Source organism: Nicotiana tabacum, chromosome 7 (assembly GCF_000715075.1).
Source record: "Nicotiana tabacum cultivar K326 chromosome 7, ASM71507v2, whole genome shotgun sequence".
Taxonomy (NCBI): Eukaryota; Viridiplantae; Streptophyta; class Magnoliopsida; order Solanales; family Solanaceae; genus Nicotiana; species Nicotiana tabacum.
In genome coordinates this window covers 56,802,851-56,818,663 of record NC_134086.1, presented here as the reverse complement: position 1 = coordinate 56,818,663, position 15,813 = coordinate 56,802,851, and the positions used below count along the sequence as shown (strand labels likewise).

The window sequence follows — 15,813 nt, the reverse complement described above, 5'->3', positions numbered from 1 at the left end:
ATGCTGAAACTGACCTCTCGAAGGAGTACCACTATAACTACCATATCCTCGAGGCCTCTTGTCCACCCTATCCTCTCGTGCCTGGCAACGAACATACTCAATCTCATGGGCAATATCCACAACCTCCTTAAAAGTAACACCAATCACCCTCTCATCGGTCATGAGAATATGAAGCTGATAAGTGAGGCCATCAACGAATCTCTTAATCCTCTCACTGAACCATCCAAATGGCATGACGAGCTAACTCGGAGAACCTCATCCCGCACTACGTCACAGTTATATCTCCCTGACGCAACCACTCAAACTCTCTACGCATCTCCTTTCAGTAGGACTGCGGCACATACTTCTCCAGAAAGAGAAGGGAGAACTGTTGCCAGGTAAGGGTTGATGCACCAACAGGCGTACACCTCTCAAAATCCTCCCACCAAGTGAAGGCAGTTCCAAAAAACTGATAAGTAGTGAAAGCGACCCTGCTGGTCTCCAGAATACCCGCTATACGAAGCATCCTCTAGCACTTGTCTAAGAAACCCTGGGCATCCTCGCACTCTGCACCACTGAAGGTCGGAGGCTGCAATCTACCAAACCTCTTCAACCTACGCTGCTCATAGAACTACATTGTCATGAGCAGCTGCAACCGGCTGGGCTGGGTGTGCCCCTAGTGTCTGAAGTCCCTGCATGACCTGCTCAAATGTGTGAGCGGCGGGAGTCTGATTGCCTTTCCCAGCTTGATAAGTAGCTGCGACTGTAGTGGTTGAATACAGACGTCTCGAGGATAAATACAGACATCTCCATACCGATCCGCGAGACTCTACTAAACCTACTGATGACTCGTGAGACCTATGTAACCTAGGCTCTGATATCAACTTGTCACGACCCCAAACCTGAACCCGGTCGTGATAGCGTCTCTTATGAAGACAAGGCCAGCCGACACTTCCCATTTTCCAATTTTTAATAGATAACAATTAAGAAACAATCTAAACATGATAAAATAATCCAAAGTAGCCGATAATATTTTAAATACACGAAAGAACAACCCAACACAACTCGATACTGGGGTGTCACTAGTCATGAGCATCTATAAGTAATAATACAAGTCTGTTAAGTCTATGAGCTAGTACAAATGTCTAAAAAGAGATAGAAATGACAAAGGAGGAGAAACACGGGACTGCGGACGACAAGCAACTACCTCGTGGAATCTGTTATCTACCGGGAGCTCTCAACTCGCACTAGTAGGATCCGCAATGCCTGAATCTGCACATAGGGGTGCAGGGAGTAAAGTGAGTGCTCCAAATCAGTGATCAACAAATGTAAATAAAGACTAAAAGCAAGAATCATGTAAGGCACAAAACATTCTATAATGAAGCAGTAAATCCAGTTAAAATCAGTAAATTATTGAAAGATAGGTAAAATCCTTTAACTCAAATGTAGTTTCATGAAAAGCCTTTTTCAATAATTAAGCAGGTAATTGACAGTCAATTATAGAAAGTAAACACATAAAGGCTCGCCCCTCAGGCACAATATCAACAAAACCGCCCCTCGGGCAACATCTCAAAACAGCACCAGCCCCTCGTGCAATCATATAGAATAATAGTAGTCCCTTGGGCTCAATCTCACATCACAATGGGTACCCGCGCTCACTTAGGGTGTACAGACTCCTGGAGGGGCCCCTTACGGCCCAAGCGCAATATCAAGCCATCTAGTGGCGTCATCACCAGGCCCTCGGCCTCATATCAATCAAGAACCTCGTGGCATACATATCTCAGGACCTCGGCCTCAAATCAATATCAGTATTTCCTCACAACATAGGCCATCGACCTTACTCAGTCAAAAATCCTCACAAGCCACTCGGGCAATAGTGAAATAGTGTTTCTCAGCCCAAACATCAAGTAAAATGTCATTTAAGTTTTAAAACTGAGTAAACAAGGCTGAGTATGAAAATAGTGGAAAATAACATGACTGATTTCAAGTATAGAGTCAAAACAGTTAGGAAATATCAGTAAAAATCCCGAAGGGTTCAAATAGTTGGCATTCAGCCCAAATAATGATGATTCAACCCAAATAATGATGATAGCAATTAGATTTCAGCCGAATACACAGTAAAATCATCAATCGGGATAGACCAAGTCACAATCCCCAATAGTGCACGACCCCACACTCATCATCAAGCGTGTGTCTCACGTCAATATAGCACTACGATGTGCAATCCGGGGTTTCAAACCCTCAGAACATCATTTACAATCATTACTCACCTCGAACCGGTCAAAGCTCTAGCTCACGATGCCTTTTCCCCTCGAATCGGCCTCCACTCGCATCGAATTTATCCAAAATCAGAACGAGGACGTCAAAATAGGCTAAGGGAACGAAGCTCAAGCAAGAGTAATCAAAATACTACACAAATCCCGAAATTACCAAAACCCGACCCCCGGGCCCATATCTCGAAATTCAATAATTTTTACATCAATAGGTTCCTTATCTCCCCACGAGTTCATACATATCAAAAGTTCTGAAATCCGACCTCAAATGGTCCTTCAAATGCTCAATTAAAGGCCTAAGTTCCCATGCCCTATTTTCCCCAATTTTCACCCTTAATTTCCATGATTTCTAGCTCTAATCCATGAAATGATAACATAGGAACGAGTTTTAGGTTCAAATTCCTTACCTCAATGAAATTCCCTTGAAATCCCTCTTTCAAATCGGCCAAAAAGCTCCAAAGCCGAGATAAAAATGGTGAAATTAGCTAAAATTAGTGAAGGCCACAATTTATACTTTTTGCCCAGGTATTTTTGCATCTATGACACATTACCTGCTTTTGTGGTACCACATATGTGGCCAAATTACCGCTTCTGCGGTTCTTCACTAACAAGGCCTAATCCGCATCTACGATCAACTCTCCGCACATGCGTCTTCGTAGGTGCGGTCACACTACCACATCTGCGATTCCTAACGATTCCTCCAAAATCCGCTTCCGCAACTCCTCTTCCGCACGTGCAGCATCGAACCTGCGGTCCCTAATCCACAGGTGTGGAAATAGCAGAAGCAGCTGAGATTCTATAACATCACAAGTCTCAAACCTTTCCGTCAGCCATCCAAAATCACCCCGAGGTCCTCGGGACCTCAACCAAAAGCACAAACTTATCCTAATACCTTATTCAAACTTGTTCCATTTATAAAAACACCTCAAACAACATGAAATAACCCAAAACACATCGAATTCAAGCCAAACTTTCTAAAATCTTCCGAATTTCAGTTTTGATAAAAAAATCCAGCCTAACCACATCTAAATGACCTGAAATTTTGCACACATATTCCAAATGACACAACAGAACTACTGAAACTATCAGAATTCCATTCTGACCCCTATATCAAAATCTCACCTAGTAACTGGACATCGCCAAAATATCAACTTCGCCAATTCAAGCCTAAATCTACTCCGAACCTCCAAAACTCACATCCGAGCCCTCTAACATATAAGTCAACATTCGGTTGACTTTTCCAACTTAAATTTCCTTAAAAGAGACTAAGTGTCTCAAACCTTATCAAAATCATTCTGGATTCGATCCGACCAACCTGATATTACAAAACACATATAACAAGGCATAAAGAAGCAGAAATGGGGAAAATGGAGAGGTAACTCATGAGACGACTGGCCGGATCGTCACAGGTATCACAACTACGTCACGGGAACCGTACCCGTAGCTACGATAATTTTATTATAAACACGCCTAAAGCAAGCTGCGAATGTTTAAAAATGTTTTCTATACTAAGTTATAATACTAATATGAGGGCCATAGATTTAAGTGATTCGATTGTGAATGGCACACCTCGATTTATTTTTAAAAGATTTATATTTTTACTAAAGCAAACTAAGGATTCTCCCATTTAAATCTAATTTGAGATTGTGCATCACAACTACGTCACGGGAACTATACCCGTAGTTGTAATGATTTAATTGCGTGCCTATAGCAAACTAGGGATGTTCATAATTATATCTTTCTAAGTTAGAGATTATTGGAAGGCCATGAATTATGGATAAAAAAATTATTAAAGGCTTACTAAACTGATATGTTTTAATTTGTCTCGAATCATTCGGAGCCTCAAATTAGACTTATTAAAGTTAACGACCATACAGTCCAAATGAATTAACCAATTACAGCCCTTCCATATCAAATAAAGTATACCCTTTTCATTGCATCTCTACAATATGGTAAATGTGTGTCAAGCCACGGGTTAGCTGAAAACCAGAATTTGCATATTAAGAGCTTGGACTTTGCGTGTCTTTTGTTTTTGCTGCTAGAAAAGTCGCTCATTTATTCTTAAGAATAGCAACAAGAAAATTGTTACACTCTTGGTTTGCAGCTTAACAATCCGAACGGAGATCAAATCGGTGGAAAATAGACCGGATGGTCCAAGATAAAGGAAAATAAATGATTAAAAGATACCATCTAAGACATATTTAATAATAAACTAATTTAAGATGAAATGAACTTTCATAGCTTATACGTAGTGGAAGCCAATAAATAGCATTCAGAGGTATTTCATGAGTTAAAAGCATTTTACACTATTTAACAAACTAACAAGTGTATGGAAGAACAAAATAAACAGAGAAACGGACCTGCAATGCAGCAAAAGACATTTATATCTTTAAATATGAACAACATCAGAAGCAGGTATGAGGGAGCAACTATTTGTAAGGAAAATCATCTAAGCAAGACCAAATAAAGGTCAGAGAAACTGGGCGAGGAACTCAGTCGGTGAAAGAAAAAACAGCAGCAAAAACTTAGATCCTTTTTCTTCTTTTTTTTAAAGTTTTTTGTTATTGTTTTGTATTTTTGTTTTCAGATCTGCAATTCTTTCTTCCTGTTTTTCTTTTATATTTTGAAAGTTGTTTCAGTGGATTTGAGCTCTGTTTTGCTAGAGTTAATGGAGTTCATTAGGAAGTGAAAAATCTGGTCAAATCTGAAAGTAACTCCGATAAACAGTAACCATCGATGGTAGCTGTTGAGATCTTATGGTGAGGGATAGGAAATTATAGAAGAGTGGGAAGGGAGTTTATGGTGGTCGCCAGTCATCTAACACTCTGGCAATGGCGACAGGTCTATGCAAAGAAGATGGGGAGATGAGAGAATGAGGGGGGTGCGCTGTTCTCTCTTGCACCGCTGTTCCATTGTTTTCTGGAAGAGAAAGTCCTTGATTTTTTTTTGAATGTCTAGGTCTCAGATCTCTTGTTCTGTGTTTTATAAAAATGAAAAGGGAAGCAAGAAGATGGAGAGGGAGGGGCCTGCTTAGAGCTGATGGAAACGACACTGGGTCTAAAGGGGTAGGGGTCTAGGAAATTAGGTTAGTTTAATAAGAAGAAGGGTCCGGATCTTGGGTGTTGGGTTGGGGTAAAATTTGAGCTTCTAAAATATTTGGCCTAATTGAATTTAAAACTAACCTTTTTCAATTTCCTTTTCTTTTGTTTTCTTTTCTTTCTTTAATTAATTAAAAATCTAAATTAAATTCCTAAATTAATACAAATTATAAAATTAAGCTAATTATCTAACCATAATATTTATAAAAATTAGGTGATCCTAAATTAAAAGAGAAAAATCACTAATCTAAAAATTAAAAGGTAAAAAATGTAAAATGAGCCATTTTTGTGATTTTTATTTTTAATAAAGAAATTAGTTAACTTATTAATCCTAAAATATAAAAACAAAAATCTAAATGCAATGAATGGTATTTTTGACATTTTTTATTCTTTTATTTTTTTAACAAAAATTAAACGTGCACAAAAATGCAAACAATTAATAAAATCCTACAAAAAATCCTATAAAATGGCAAATTATCGGAAAAAATCTATTTTCTTTGATTTTATAGGAGTATTTCATATAGAGAAAAAATAACATCCTCACACATGCGATATTTTCTTTCCTTATTTATGATTAATCAATTATTTTCCTTGTTTGTTCATTCAATTTCAACACTATATAAAACCTTACACTTATTCCCCTAAAACATGACTTTAACCATTGTTATTATATCACACTCACTCATTCTACTTTTCTTAAATTTGAGACCTTGGCCGGCTGAAAGCCAAGGCTACAAGAATTTAATTGTTGCTCCTTTCTAAGTATGAGCATTGCTCGGGGTTCATTTGAGACCTTCGGAACTCTGATGCACTGAGATTCTGGGAGTCCTGCTATATATTGCCAATTGATTTGCTATTGGAACTTAACTTCCTTGTTCGTTTAATTTGCAACTGGTGAGTACCTTGACTCTTGTAATTCTATTATTAGTTGTGCTCATGACTTTAATACCATGCTTGTTCTAATATTTTGAACCTATATGATTACAATATGTTGTTACCTTTGTTTTGCAATACTATCTTCCTCGAAGTTAGCCTATAGTCCTGTATTCTCTAGCATCTAAGCTTGCCTAAATCTTGTACTTGGATGTTTGCCCACTATGTATATTTTGACCATCTTGAACTTACTTAGTCTATTATGTTTATGCACACATGAGTTTCCTATGTATGTTTCTTGTTCATACATTGCTCTGAATTATTGTATTGGAACTCTTGAGATACTTATTCATGCCCAGATTTGCTCGACTATACTTCTCTATGCTAAGCCATTCAGGCATAACTTGCTACTTTGTCATGTCTATATGAGTTCTGAACTCTTCAGACAAGCATGCTACTATACCCTTTGTGAACCCCAATCCTCATTATAGTTGCTTGCTTCACTACCATCTTGTTTTGTAGAATCATGCCTTCTAATGTTACGATTGCTTAGGTTTAATGCCTAAGGAATCTTTGATGTGCATAACTGAATTTGCTATATGTAATCAATTTGTATTAAGTACTTGTTTACTAACTAGTTGTGGTGTTAAGTTCATGATAATTGACCTTAAGCTTCTATAATAGGTTTCCTTAGTAGCACTTCTACTTGCCCTGAATTAGTCTACAACTCTTAGTTATGTCCTGCATTGAATCCTTATGTTCTTTTAGGAAGGCTATTGTAATATCTACCCCAAAGGGGAGTCTCTCGAGCATGTCATTGTCACTTGTTAATTACCTTAGAACTAATCCATGTCCTTAACTCTTATTCTCAATTTCTGCTTTGTGGATTCATGTTTCCTATAACTAATCTGCTGAATCTTAAGAAGTCTGTGCTTTGAAATTATTTGTTAGTTTGAAAGCCTCACATATTTACTCATTGTAAGGTCTTTGTACATGTGTATCCTCCCACCTGTTATATGTCACCCCTAAGATGATACATAAAAAACCTTTCTGCTGCTAATTGTAATAATAGGAATCCATGTGTCTTTGCCTAAACTCTGAGTTATTTGAATGATATGTTTTATGTCCTTACGTTCCTATAATTTGTTTATGGGTAAGAAAGACAACTGTCTTCATGTTTGGGGCCTGGCTTATTGGGTCGTGTGTGTTATTGGATCTGACTGGTTAGACAAGCAAGCGATCCTAAGTATTGGGCTTGTTAACTATGCAAGAGTACGGCTGGTGAAGGCCCAAAAGGAAAGTGCTAGAATACTTTGTACTTGTGCTGGACCCGTAATTGTTGTATTTGCACCTGTAGTGTCACGCCCCAACCTTGGGAGGCGCGTCCGACACTCAATCGAGTGAACCCGACTGAGCAAGCCTTTTAGACACTTTCTACCCAACTCACTATTATTAAGAATGCTTTCATTTAATTAGGCAGTAGGAAAGATCGTACATATAACATTGCTAGTTCATTTTATATTACAACCCTTAAACCGCAGTTAAGTTTCCAAAACTTCATATAGTTACGGTTTAGGAGAAAAGAGTTTATAATTATAACACAGTCCAGTGACCCATCCAACACCCGTACATGACCCACACAAACGTCTTCGGAGCCTCTAAAGATACAAAAGACTGTCATGATAACGCCAGCAATAAGGCCCCGACTATACCTCAAAAAGTGGTAATTTATAATAAAAGGTATACTACATAACCCCTGGAAGAGAAGGGGCTCACCAAGATTGCTGAGAAAAGGATGCTCCGCTACCTGCGATCGGCACTGTCTACTATTGAACTACCTATATCCATTTAAAGATGTAGCGCCCCCGACAAAAGGTATGTTAGTACCATGAAATAGTACTAGTATGTATTACTAAACACCATCATATTTGAAAGAACAACCATACAAGAATAAAGAAATCATAGGGATCAACAAAAGCTTTAGACAATCATTATATCATCAAATAAAAGGGATCACATAACTTTTACATAATTCCATAGCTTTAGGTTGAGACATTTAATACTATTGCATCATCATTCACAATACCACAACTTTCTTGCGCGGAGTCCAATCACGACCCGATCGGCTAAGTTGCCTCATTCACGACATATACCTCAATCACAATTTCATTCTCTCTTTCCGGTTTCAATATCAACACAATACCACCATGTGTGCGGCATGACATTCGATCACAGCCCGATCGGCTAAGCCGTTGTACCAAGACGTTTCCCTTTTGCATCAATCATCTCATGATTCTTTACTCCCTGTTGACCCTGCACTCAAAGAAAACTCCTTAGTGTGGGGGAAAGGGGGGGAGTTGGTTTGCGCCGATCCTGGTATTGATTTGCCCCAGCCTTTGACATGATTGTGCCACAGAGTTTGGCAGATGGAACAAATTACTTTATATATATATTGAAAATACTTGTTATTTTAAGGGAAACTTCATCGTCCCGGATTATGACATGTTATGAAAGGTTCTCTACACGCGAGCACATTGCTCTGAGAACTTCGTCCTATTGATGTCAATATTCTGTGGTATCTCTGACAACACAACTACTAGTCATTGTGACTGCGTCTTAATTAAAACTAATGCGTTACAGAGGTTTTCTAAGGTTTTGACCAAACTTTTTCAGGTTGCCTATGTATCTAATAAAATGGAATCAGGTCTGAATGTAGTTCGTGGGATAAATGATGAAATGTGATGAAATGACCGAGCCTGACTCATGAACCCTACGCATCTAAAATGGAATCAGGTCCGGACGTAGTTCGATTACAACAGTTGCAAAAGATGAAATTAAGAATGAAAATGGCCGAGGATGACTCAGAAAACCTATGTATCCAAGTGGAATTAGGCCAAAACATAGTTCAATTACAAAAGACGACTGAATCCGGTGAGGATTGCCTACGTATTCATTTATGAGGAAATCAAGTCGGCACAGTTCTTGAACAACATACAAAAGTGACATTTGTTTTTTCTATTATAAGAGAAAGGGGGAGAGAAATCGAGCCCTGCATGGGTTGCCTATGTATCCCTCAGTGGAAAGTCAGGTTGAACGTAGTTCTATTATATCAAAATCCTAGCTATATATGTCCTTAAACATAATATCTCTTGATTGCATCCAAGTTGATCGGCTTCGTGCTGACTCTTCCATCCATTTCTGCCAAGATTAGATGTCCACCAGACAATGCTTTTTGGACCACATAAGAACCTTGCTAGTTTGGTGCAAACTACCCTTTAGCTTCCTCTTGATGGGGAAAGATTTTCTTCAGAACCAACTGCCCTAGTACGAATTGACGAGGCTTTACTCTTTTGTTAAACAAACTAGCCATCCTATTCTATATAGTTGCCCATGACAAAATACATCCATTCTTTTCTAGTCAGTTAGCATGAGTTGTTCTTTCCTAACTCATATCCACTCGGCGTCGTCCAATTTTGCTTCTTAGATGACTCTTAAGGACTGAATTTCGACTTCTATGGGTATCACCGTTTCAGTGTCATATACCAACATGTACAACGTTTCCCTACTAGATGTACTCATGGTAGTTCGGTAACCCAATAAAGCAAAATGTATCTTCTCGTGCCATTGTCTATGATTGTCCACTATCTTTCATAGAATCCTCTTGATATTCTTGTTAGCTGCCTCGACTGTACCATTCATTTGTGGTCTGTAAGTTATGGAATTGGGGTGGATGATTTTGAACTTCTTACAGATTTCCCTCATGAGGCGCTATAGAGATTAGTGGCATTGTTGGTGATGATGGATTCTGGTATCCCACATCTACATACGATGTTCTTCCAAAAAACTCTGCCACTACTTTCTTTGTGACAACCTTGTAAGTAGATCCCTCGGCCCATTTGGTGAAATAGTCGATGGATACCAAAATGAAACGATGTCCGTTGGAAGATGCAGGCTCTATGGGTCCTATCACATCCATGTCGTAGGCAGTGAAAGGCCAGGGTGATCCCATTACATTTAATGCATTTGGTGGAACCTGGATGAAGTCTTCGTGAATGTGATACTAGTGACACTTCCTCACATAGAGGATGTTGTATCTTTCCATGTCATCCAAAATTATCCGGCTCTTAAAATCTTCTTATCTAATATGAGCCCGTTCATGTGGGGTCTACACATCCCTTCATGTATTTCTTACAGCAGTCTGGTTGCTTCGACGGCATCTACACATCTCAGCCGACCTAAATCTAGGGTCCTCCTGTACAGGACTGCATCGTTGAGGAAAAAATGGTTCGCCAACCTCTTGAGGGCTCGCTTTTGACCATTTGTAGCATTTTATTTTTTACTCGTGGGTTGCAAGGAGCTTTTTGATGTCGTGATACCATGGTTTGCCATCTGGTTCTTCATTCACATGGAAGTAATAAGCATGTTGATCCTTTATTTCCATCTCGATGGGGTCAATGTAGTTCTTGTCTAGATGCTGAATCATAGATGATAAGGTTGCAAAGGCGTCGGGTAACTCGTTCTGAATCATGGGGACATGTTTGAACTATATTTTCGTGAACTTCTTGGACAGGTCCTTCATGAAATGCATGTATGGCAGTATCTTGGCATTCTTAGTTGACCATTCTCCTTGCACCTGGTGTATTAGCAGATTGGAATATCCTATGACCAATAGTCATTTGATGTTCATGTTGGCTGCCATTTTGTTTCCATGGATGCACATCTCGTATTCAGCCATATTATTGGTACACAGGAATCTTATCTTTACCAATGCTGGATAGTGTTGTCCATATTCTAAAATCAGGACCGCCCCAATCCCGACTCTATTGAAGTTTGCTACTCCATAAAAAAGATCTTCCATCCGAGGTATGATTCTGCAATGTCTTCTCCTACAAATAGGACATCTTCATCGGGAAAATACATTTAGCTTGTAGTCCCATCCACTAGATTCTCGGCGAGGTGGTCGGCTACGGCTTGTCCTTTGATAGCCTTCTAAGTTATGTACATGATGTCCAATTCATCAAGGAGAATTTTCCACTTAGCTAGCTTCCTAGTAGGCATTGGATTCTAAAAAATATACTTGATTGGAAAGATCCGAGATATCAGATGTGTGGTGTATGATGATATGTAATGCCTTAGCTTTTGAGCGATCCAGGTCAGAGCACAACAAGTGTGTTCTATCAAAGAATACTTGGCCTAGCATGGTGTGAACTTCTTGCTTAAGTAGTAGATGGCCTGCTCCTTCCTTTCTATTTCGTCATGCTGCCCAACACACAACTAAAGGCATTGTCCAAGACTGAGAAATAGAGAAACAATGGTTTCCTTGGTTCAGGGGGAACCAACACTGGCGGGTTTGAAAGATATACTTTGATTCTGTCGAAGGCTTTCTGGCATTCCTCCGTCCATTTTGTGGTGGCATCCTTCTTTAAAATTTTGAAGATAGGTTCGCAGATTATGGTGGATTGAGCTATGAAGTGACCGATGTAATTAAATCTTCCCAAGAAACTCATGACATCCTTCTTGCTCTTTAGTGGCGGTAATTCCTGGATTGCCTTATTTTTTATGGGTCCATTTCTATCCCTTTCCTGCTTACAATAAAACCAAATAGTTTTCCGGCAGGGACGCCAAACGCGCACTTTGCTGGATTTAGCTTCAAATTATACCTTCACAGGCGTTCGAAAAATTTCCTTAAGTCGTCCATGTTTTCTGAACTCTTTCGCGATTTATGATGACAACAGCCGCATACGCTTCGATCTCCTTATGAATCATGTCTTGAAAGAGGGTCGTCATGGCTCTCATATAAGTGGCGCCAGCATTATTGGGACCGAATGTCATAACCCTATAATAGTAGACTCCCAGGGAATGGTGAAATCTGTCTTCTCTGCGTTTTCCTTGTGCATTAGGATTTGATGGTATCCAGTAAAATAAGCCACAAACGATTGCAGTTCATGCTTCGCACAGTTGTTGAGGATAATGTGCATATCTGGCAAAGGGAAACCATCCTTCGAACTAGCTTTGTTGAGATCTTGGTAGTCCACACATAATATGATCTTTCTGTCCTTTTTGGGAACTGGGACGATGTTTGCTAACCAGCTTGTATAGTTGGTGACCCTTACTACATTTGCTTCTATCTATTTGGTCACCTCCTTCTTTATCCTCGGACTTAAATCAGGTTTGAATTTCCTGGGCTTCTGCTTGACTGGCGGTTTGGAAGGGTCAGTGGGTAGTCGATGCGAGACAATGTCGGTGCTTAATCCTGGCATGCCATCATAGGACCACACGAACACATCGACGTACTGCAAGGGGAGCTTAATTTTTTTTGTTTTGCTTTGCTTCTAGATGAATGCTGATTCTAGTTTCTTTCACGTCTTCTTCATGTCACGACCCAAACTGATGGGATGCGATGAGTGCCTTAGTACTATATGTCAAACACCCCTAAGCATGCATCTAATATATGAACCTGAATAACACCTACAACATTACGAAAATGACATACGTGAAGGAAACCTGCCATCAAGGGATATGTATGTATACATACAGAATACAGTGGGCGAGCCGGGAAGGCTGCTATAGACAACTATACATCCAAAAATGAAAGCCGACAAGGCCACATACAACCCAACTAGACATATTGTCTACAGACCTCTAATGGAAACATAATTGTACAAAGACGGTACTGAGCCACGTCATACCCATATATATATATACACACATATATATATATACACAAACGTATAGTACCAAAATCAAAAGCAGCTCCGGATCAAATGGAGCATGCCAACTCTCGCTGATCAGAGATCCTAAGAAAGGTTACCGCCAGCTTTCCTACCTGCACCTGCGGGATGAAACGCAGGCCACGTGAAATAGGGCGTCAGTACGAAAAATGTACTAAGTATGTAAGGCATGAAAATTAGTACGTAAAAGACATAAATGAAACATGGAATAAGGAAACACATCTTTAAATCTAAATAACTTTGTAAATTCTGTAATGTTTATAATGTCATGCACATGCGTATAAATATCATGTCATGCATAGATATGAGTGTACATAATATCATCAAGGCATCGCATCATATCGTCTCGGCCACTGTGGGCAACATCATCAACATATACCAGCTGAACAGGTGGTGGTGCGTATATAACACTGTAACCTTTTCCCATATCCCATATACATATATTTACATATATACGCGTATATAACGCCATCTGGTCATGGGTCAATGCACATGTATGAAATGCATGAAAAATACGTAATAATCTCAATATTCCTTCCGAATAAACTTTTCCAACTGCGTATTAGTCTGAGACTAATGAACAGAAAATAATAATACTTTTCATAGGGAATGAAGAATATAGACACCCCTAATAATTCTATGAATAGTGTAAATTATGAAAACTGAGTGTTTGTTCGTTTCTTTAGTACAATTTGGACCATGCCAAAAGAAAGATGGGAGGACCTTAACATACCTATTTCTGGAATTATTTAAACAAATATGCTTCTGCGAAATTTACACACAAAATTTGGCTTTGGATTTCGTTGAAATTTTTAGACAAAATTGCTTCTGTTCTTTTGAACCAAATGACGTTCTGCTCTTTTTGAACCAAATGATGAAATAGGCTTCCTCTAGTTTGAGGAATTGAAATTGGAAAGATGAAGTGTATTTCTTATCTTTGGAATTGAACAAAATATTTCTGTTTCTTGGTTTCAAGCTGAGGAAATAAATTGAAGCTAATTTGGCAAGAATTGGATAAAGTTTTACAGGTCTTTCCAAGACTCAACTTAACTCATAGGTGGCCACCTAGAATTATGACTACTTAGTCATTTTCTAGGTGTGTGGTTTCTTGCCACGTGTGTGTGTGTGGGGGGGGTTAATTTATTAATTTTTATCCACTTATTAGTTAACTGGGTAATGTCCTGTTACCCGGTAATTAATCAATTACCTGCATAATTTAAAAATTACCACAAATTATTTAAAATTATATTTATTTTAAAAATACTTCATATATTCTTTATATATTATATTACCGTGGTCATATGGTTCCTTGCATGGTACTAGTTCATAATTATCGGCTATTATCGCTTGACCTGTATTTTATTCCAAATTGGCCACTTTTAACGAAACTCATTTTCTTTATTCTGTATACCCCTTTATCCTTCATAACACTTATTTATCGCTTGTTATAAATAGCATAAGTACATTAACGTCATGATGATCTCATCCCCGCTCTACATCAGTTAACTGAAAACGAAATTTTACCATACGAAAATGCGAGATGTAACATCCTTCCCCCTTTAAAACTTTCCTATTTGTAGAACTCTGAGCACAATACACATATGATCAACATGCTCATCCTCAGAACGACAATACACTAATATATCGTCGATAAATACAATTACGAACAGATCTAAAAAATGCCTGAACACACGGTTCATCATATCCCTGAATACTGCTGGGGCATTGGTCAGACCGAATGACATAACTCGAAACTCAAAGTGCCCACATCTAGTCCTGAACGCTATCTTTGGAATATCTTCATCCTTAACCCTTACCTGATGGTACCCAGACCTCAAGTCTATCTTTGAAAAACACTTAGCACCTTGCAACTGATCAAATAAATCATCAATTCTTGGGAACAGGTACGTATTCTTGATTGTCACCTTATTCAGCTGCCTATAATCGATACACATTCGTAAGGAACCATCTTTCTTTCTCATAAACAAAACAGGTTCTCCCCATGGTGACGTACTAGGTCTGATAAAACCTTTTTCAAGTAAGTCCTTTAATTGTTCTTTCAATTCTTTCAGCTATGCGGGGGCCATTCTATAGGGAGGAATAGATATTGGGTGAGTATCTGGTAGTAGGTCAATAGAAAACCTAATTTCTCGCTCTGGTGGGAGATCCGGAAGCTCCTCGGGAAAAACATCGGGAAACTAATTCACTATAGGGATGGACTGAATGGTTGGTGATTCCCCTTCCACATCTTGAACCTGAACTAAGTGATAAATACAACCCTTTCTAATCATCTTCCTTGCCTTGAGATAGGAAATGAATCTTCCTCTCGGCGATGCCGTATTACCTTTCTACTCCAAAATAGGCTCCCCAGGAAATTGAAATCTGACTATCTTTAATCTACAATCAACGTTTGCATGATAAGAAGCCAACCAATCCATACCCATTATAACATCAAATTCTACCATATCTAACTCGATTAAGTCTGCTACGTTAGTTCGACCATGAACTACTATTATATAACCCCTATATACTTGCTTAGCTATCACCGAGTCCCCAACAAGTGTAGATACCTCAAAAGGTTTAACCAATTCAGGTTTTATTCCAAACTTACCAGCAACTAGCAGAGTAACATATGATAAGGTGGAACCTAGCTCAATTAGTGCATATACATCATATGAGGAGACTGATAATATACCTGTAACAACATCAAGCAATGACTCCTGGTCCTATCGTCCTGCAAACGCATAATGCAGTTCTGAGGGCTGCTCGAGCTAGATGCTCCGCCTCCGCCTCTATCACGACTCATTGGTGCTTGGGGACCTTGCCCAGAGGGGCGTACTGATGATGACGAACCAACTA

The 15,813-nt window shown here is 39.0% G+C and overlaps 1 long non-coding RNA gene across 1 annotated transcript; it reads right to left on the bottom strand.

The window, feature by feature from the left end:
* Positions 1-975: 975 nt before the first annotated feature.
* On the bottom strand, positions 976-5,296 carry LOC142182540 (uncharacterized). The gene is made up of 2 exons (XR_012711344.1): positions 4,613-5,296; positions 976-1,251 (listed from the first exon to the last, which is right to left on the bottom strand). It is a non-coding gene; the product is annotated as an uncharacterized LOC142182540 (long non-coding RNA).
* Positions 5,297-15,813: the final 10,517 nt, after the last annotated feature.